Raw genomic sequence first — 7,148 nt, 5'->3', positions numbered from 1 at the left:
AGAGAGAGAGAGAGAGAGAGAGAGAGAGAGAGAGAGAGAGAGAGAGAAGAAACAGTTTAAATAGCATAGTCTGGGGAACTTAATGAGTTTGTAAGTGTCAGTGCATGGTTTTGAAACTTATGAAAAAAGAAAGAGAGGCAAGAATTTTAATGGATTCTCAGCTTGGCAAAGAAGAGAAGTTCATTCTTCAGGCAGTTGATTGGTGATGGCTTTGTGGTAGCCTAGTAAAAGCAGTTGAAAGCCCTAGAGAAGTATCGACTGATGAAGAGCTGGAGGCCTGATAAAACAATAGGGGAGACGATGAGGATGGCCAAAAATAGGAAGAACTAGCAAGTTGAAAGCAGAAAACTCTTAAATAATTTCTGAATATGACTTCTTTCCATGGAACTATATATTCACAATCTTGTAATTATGTTCATGCCTAGAGTTATGGACTGGATGATGTATTGTAAAACCATATATTTGGGAATTCCGTAGTCTCCTATGGGATTTTTGTTCAATTCGCTATTTACAATTGTCACTTTAATTCTGAGTTAAGAAATGTAATCCTTCTAGAGGTTCCTGGGTGGCTCAGTGGGGTAAGCATCCGACCTTGGCTGAGGTCATAATCTTGCTGCTCGTGGGTCTGAGCCGCGTGTCGGGGTCTGTGCTGAGGGCTCAGAGCCTGGAGCCTGCTTTGGATTCTGTTTCCCTCTCTTTCTGACCTTCCCCAACTCATTCTCTGTCTCTGTCTCTAAAAAATAAAAACATTAAAAGAAAAATATTAAAAATGTAATCCTTCTAAATCAAAACTGCTATGTATAACACTGTTGATAGAAAAAATAGGTTTTAGGCTTCAATAAAATAATTTACATATAAATTTCAGATCTTGTCTTATTTGTAAATTATAAACCAACTTTTATATGTGTTATATATATACTATAACATATATTTATTATAAATTCTAAAACATATTACCTGTGGCTTGGGTAGCCACAACTTTTGAGTTGATTAGAATATGAGTCATTTCCCTTTGTTCCATCGGTAAAATAAAGGATCCCTGTGGTTGTCGTGATTAAATGAAATCTAGTAGATTGCGAAGTCGGTGTTTGATAAGTGCCCATGACCACCATTATTTGAAATTTCTTGTAGACTGGGAGAGAAAATTACTTCCTGAAGGCCCATTTACTCTTCAAGGGTACTGGTTTGTCATTCCCCATCATTATTAAGTAATTTTCTAAAAGGCACAGCCCTCTCGACACGTGAAATTCTAGAGCATCACTAAAAGCAAGTTTTTTTCTGAGGTACACAGTAGGCACTCCATAAGTGTATGCCAGATGGACACAATTGGAGCAGCTGGTGGTGATAATTATGATTTAACTATAACCAAAATGTCCATTAGGGCTGATTAAATATGGCTGCTCTGAAATTCCCTTCACTTTGCTAAACGCACCTGATGCACAGACTTCCAAAAGCACCGTGGAGAGTTGCTGCTAAGGTTGTATTGCACATTGCAAAGCAGGTTTGTTCCTACCCATGATGTGTCTTGATATGAAAGTGACAGTACAAATGTAAACAACCTCATTAGCAGCAGTCGCTAAATTTAGATTTATAGCATAAAGAATAATCATTTTATTGCGGAAGGAAAGAATATGTACTTTTTAAAAAAATTTAATAGGTTTCCTTAGGATATGGATGGAATAATTTCCACTTTTGTCTCAGTAGCACTTAGGTGTGATGGCTCTATTTAATGTCACTGTTTCTCATTATCCTATATCAATTAATGCACCTCTGTGGCATGTTAGCATATCCAATTCTCCCCCTCACGCTCAGATTGTAAATGAAACCTGGTCTACGTAAAAGGCCCTGGAAAGCAACACACAAAAGCAGAGTTGAGAGCAATTCTCCTTTATATACACACACACTACATCACTGTACTTGGACCTAGCAAGCAGTGCCACATAGGGGATCAGTGAAATTTAGCCAGATGACATGTGCACTAGGCTATTGCTTGTGGGTATCCCGGAGACGCACATTGTGAGGGTGCGTGCGCGCGTGCGTGCGTGCACCTAATGTGAGTTACTATTATATTACTGTTTAGGGCCACAGCCTTGGACAACCTCGGGGACAACCAGCCAGTCACAGTTTTGATCATGTGAATGGTGGCACCTGGAATTCTCCAGTGCACAGCTTAGAGCCAGACAGCTAGCTACAGTGGAGATCACTCTTCCCTGTCCCTCTCTCCTTAATTCTTCCCCTTTTCCTGATTCTCCTCCTCTGCCTCTCTCCTTGTTTCTCTCCTCTCTGCTAGATACAGAAGAGGGCAGAGGGGGGCGCCTGGGTGGCTCGGTTAATCGGAGCTTGTTGGACACAGTTTCAGATTCTGTGTCTCCTTCGCTCTCTCTGCGCCTCTCTCTCTCTCTCTCTCTCTCTCTCTGTCTCTCAAAAATAAACATTAAAATTAAAAACCAAAGAAGATGGCAGTGGAGAAGCCTGCTTCACTTTCTCATACTGGAAGGGGACATATTTTAATAATGTAGTCATTCACTGGATGGATAAATCAGTTTAACTAGAACGGGTTAAGGGAACATCAGCAAATTAGCTGGTGTTAAAAAAAATTTTAAAAATATGTTGTACTTATTTGAAAGCAGTAGTTTTACAACAAATGGAAGCTTAGGAAATTCTGCCTGTAGCTGTCCTTAGCTGATTTGCTTTCATGATATACGTATAATTCACATGTAATCATTTCTCTGTTAAATTGATGTGTCTTAGGAAATTGAAGCATTCTGCACACTTTGTCAGTCTTCATAAATTTTGTCCTCATGGAAGATGCCAAGTCCATTTCAGCATGGCTCTGTCCAAATTATGACAATTATTGAAACGCAAGTTTATGTACAACGTATTTAAAAAAAGAGCCGGTGGGAAACAAAAAGGTTGGAGTGGGAAAACGGCAAAATGATGTTTTGATCCTGATTAATTATTTAATTTTTATAAGCATTAGGCTTTTGTTTGGTAAAATAGATATACCTGCTTTTAGTTTTTAACATTCCAGAGATTTCATAAAACTCAGATGGTATATATGAAAATGATTTCTTTAAAAACATCCTCTAAATCTCTATCAGAATTTGGTACATGGAAATCATAATTATTAAATTAATGGAATAACATTTGTATATTTTAAAGATCAATTTGAAAAATCTGACTCAATAGCAAGCACGTCACATTAAAATTCATATCTGTAGATGTTATTAGATTCAAGAACCATTATCTAATTTTTTATAGCCAGTAAATGTTTTCACAAACTTGAAATACTGTCTGAGAAAGTCATTTTGAGTTCAGTCCTAGCTATTATTGTTCTGAAATTGTCAGGCTCTGAAACGTCATTATCACCATGAAAAGTAAGTGGAACCAAAATGTACCTAGTTCTTTGTGGATTCATGAGTTAACCAATGGGAGGGACCTGCTTTCTGGGCAGTTGTATAAAATGTATCACGCATTAGGAACTGGTTCTTTTTGATGTCCTGACCCTTCCAGAGGCAGGAAAAGTGCGGTGGATTTACTGGGATCTGGGGTTATCATATAAAGTTTTTCATGGCAAGTAAAAAGCTTGAACAAACAGCAACATGTATCTAATAGAACTAATTAACTTGGTTAGTGCTAAGAATTCCATTCAAGGATTCTGTCCAGAGAACACTGGTGGAAGGAGTCTTCCTCTGAATGTACTCTCCTGGAAGGATGACGATGTAATTAACCTGTCATCCAAACAAGGGAATTTTTTGAGTGAGGGTGAAACAGAGATAAATAGGGGCTGTCCTGGGCAAATGGGAGCTAAGATCAGCCTGTCGCCTAAGATACTTGGTGCTTTGCTCCCCCGAACCTGGACAATGACTAGGATTTTGTTTTTTATCCTGACCTCTTACTATTGGCTCCCATGAATGTGAGACTTCTTCCTGCTGTCACCATCCACACTTCCCTAATACTGCAGCCAGTATACCTACTAGCCCAGGCCTCCAGGTCTCCTAAATCTCTGTGTCCTTTGGTGCATTTGCCAAGTTTTTTCATCTTTTTCCACACATTGGACCAAACTTATTAATCTCTTACCGTATTACCTCAAACCTGAATTAACATAAACTTGCTTGTAATAGTTTCCCAGATGCTAGTGACTTTAGGAGTCTTCAAAACCACAACGAGGAGGTTCCTCAAATACCCCACAGCCATACCACTTTGCCACATTCTACACAGTAATAACTTCCGATCACCCTATGGAAAGATAGATTTCATTACCTTTTAAATTTTCTAACCATTTACTTTATTTCTTCTTTGGGTCTACTGACAAGATTCTTTGCGTATCATCAGTCTTCTGGGGATCAATTTCTTTTCTGGCCTCTAAACATTTGTCTAAATTTCTTCGCATTTGCAGAATAAGATCCTAATTCTGTCCAGGATCTCCAGAATCATTCTTCCTTTCATTAATCTACTTATTCCATGGTGATTGGAAGTAGCCAAATTTATATATAGAGCCAACCTTAGGATGAATGTAACTTGTTCATATGTGTGTGTTTCCAATCTTAGATTTGACTTTGGAAATAAAGAGGAGTGCTCACTTTTTACTATTCTGAACTTTGTGGGCATTTTATAGTTGTAGTCCTATTTATTAAGGAATTTGATGCAAGCATATGATCACATCTACGAATTTTAAAAATTTGGAACTAAGTGTCTGATCCTCAGTGGGTTAAATAGTCTAGGAGGATTTGACTTTGAGGGCAATCACCACTTCCTAGGCTTTGTAGGCATCATTCTATTTCCCAAGGCCTAGTGTGGCTCTTGGATGATTGTAAGCCCCAATTAATGTGAGTTTCATAGATGGAGAACCGAGTAAACTGTGGAAAATGGAGTCTCTCCAATCAACTGAATGATAATAGATACAGACCAACTTTATTTTAATACTTGCAGTCATTAATTTTCAAATAGATTATGGGAAAATTATATATGCTCTATTATATAGCCTATAACATATTATATAAGCTATTTATAATTTCAGGCACTCGGTGGCCGACTTGATTTCTCTAATGAGTACAGGTTATTTAGCTTTGGGTTTTGTTTTGCTACATACAGCTAACAAAACTACAGGTAAACAAGCACTAAAGCAGAATTTAGTTAGCTCCTAATGTACTAGTACAAAAAGAAAGATTTACAAAAGCCAGGGTAGAAGGTGAAATTCTCCTAACAACAGGAAGTTAGTAGCCTGCCCTCAAACTACCAGAAAGACTGTGCTCTTACCTCTGAGGGAAGAAGGCAGAATAGGTCTCAGAAGTATATTGACTCTTTGCGCTCTGTGGAGAAAGACAGCCATGGTTTTCTTGAGCTTGTGTGAGAAATGCATCTGGTAGACTTTGTCTTTGTCCAAGGGAGGAGGGCCCGGGGAAGCCCCACTGAAGGCATCAGTGGCCATAAGGTGATTGGTGCCAATCAGTTACTCTTTCCCACCAAGAGTTCTGAAATGGAGGACTTGTCACACATATAAATGAATTTCTGATTTGACAGACTGCCAGGAGCAGTGATACATGGCTTCTGTCACCTGTTGATTATAATACAAATCTATTCCTGGGGTATAGAGGTAGAGTGACACTGCAGCCCTGCACCCAAGGAAGTGGCCTTCACTTTTCACACATTTGATACATTTCTGCCTGGGCGAATTTCTTCATGTGGTCTCAGGACTTTTTTTTAGTTAATCTATGTCATCTGGACAATTATTTACATTTGTCAATATAATAAAGTAGGTGGTTGAATTTGCAAGGCTAAATTGATCACTGTTTTTGTTTGTTTGTTTTGGAGGAGTTGGGGGTGGGGATCAGTTTGAAAAGAACTGTTCCATGTAAAAGCTGTTGAATTTTAAGTGAAGGGCAATACTCTGCCTGAATTTGTTCTCTTTTTAACAATTCCATGCCTAGATCTCTATTAGAAACAACAACAACAACAACAACAACAACAACAAAATACAAGGGCTTGTCCCATTGGATAAAGTTTCCTCTTTCAATGTTCAACCATTCTTCTCTGATTAGATCTAGACTCCTGTACTTTATGAAATCCTGATCTTTCTTTGGTGTGACTCAAAGTCTGTTTTCAGATTTGTTGAAAGCCTAATGACTAAAATACTGTTGTCTTTTGCTTTTGTGCTCGAGTTCCCAAAGTATTTAAAAAACAAATTATAAAGAGTTGATGGCATCTATGCATTATAGTGAGTCCTGAATACAGACTGTAAGAAATTCACTGCGCTTATAAAATATCCTTTCTATCTCCTGTATTTTATAATATAGTTGGCTATTTGTCTTGCATTGATCCCATTTGACAATTGCTTTATTAAGCAACCCCCCCCCCCCACCTTAGAACATCCAAGGATACTATTGCTAAAAGTTCTTAGAAGAACAGAAGGAAATAACTACATTCTTAATTCAGGTTTTCCTTGTGACTACAGAAATAGCAGCACTGATAAAATTGAACTCTGTTAAGGATACCAAGGTTATCATTAACTCTTTTGACATAAGTCATACTAAATAGCTTAACTTTAAATATGCTGGTTATTTTTCTTACAACTGTATAGCCTTAGAATTATAAGGTAACTTGTACATTTGGTTTATTTCCTTTCCTAAAATTCTGTAACTTGAATAAGTGAGAACTACAAGTGACCCAATCTTAGTGTTGTATCACATTAAACTGGGGGAAAAAAAACAGGACCCTAATCCCAATAAATCTTATAATTCCTTCATCCATTACTTACATTGCTGGAAGAACTTTAGAAGGATTTCAAGGAATCATTTGCAGAAATATTTCTAAGGTCCACTTTGCTCTCAATTCCAGTTCCCAAATACAACTCAACATTTGCAAAGCCTCTTTGGTATTGGCATGGTATTAATCTTACACATTGTAGAGAATATGCCTATTCATTTGTTTTAAATGTTCATTGGCTAAAAATGTTGCCATTTAGTCCGAAGCCATTATGCTACAGGTTTGCTTTGTTTGGTGGTTTGGTTGGATGTTGTGTTTGGTGGAAGGTGAGAAGAGGGCTAGAGAGGGGCTTAGAAGGATCAGTCAATTCCATTTTTCCTTTTCCTTCTCTCTCAGTTTCTTTCTTTCTTTCTTTCTTTCTTTCTTTCTTTCTTTCTTTCTTT

At 37.8% G+C, this 7,148-nt stretch overlaps 1 protein-coding gene across 6 annotated transcripts in view; it reads right to left on the bottom strand.

The window, feature by feature from the left end:
* The window catches only part of GRIK1 (glutamate ionotropic receptor kainate type subunit 1), a 379,538-nt gene that overhangs the window by 231,062 nt on the left and 141,328 nt on the right, over nucleotides 1–7,148 (bottom strand). The gene's annotated exons all lie outside the window — the stretch shown is intronic.

The sequence above is a fragment of the Herpailurus yagouaroundi genome, unplaced genomic scaffold, assembly GCF_014898765.1.
Source record: "Herpailurus yagouaroundi ecotype Mexico unplaced genomic scaffold, PumYag 162, whole genome shotgun sequence".
NCBI classification, from domain to species: Eukaryota; Metazoa; Chordata; class Mammalia; order Carnivora; family Felidae; genus Herpailurus; species Herpailurus yagouaroundi.
Note: the sequence above shows the minus strand (reverse complement) of the source record. Positions and strands in the feature narration are given on the sequence as shown.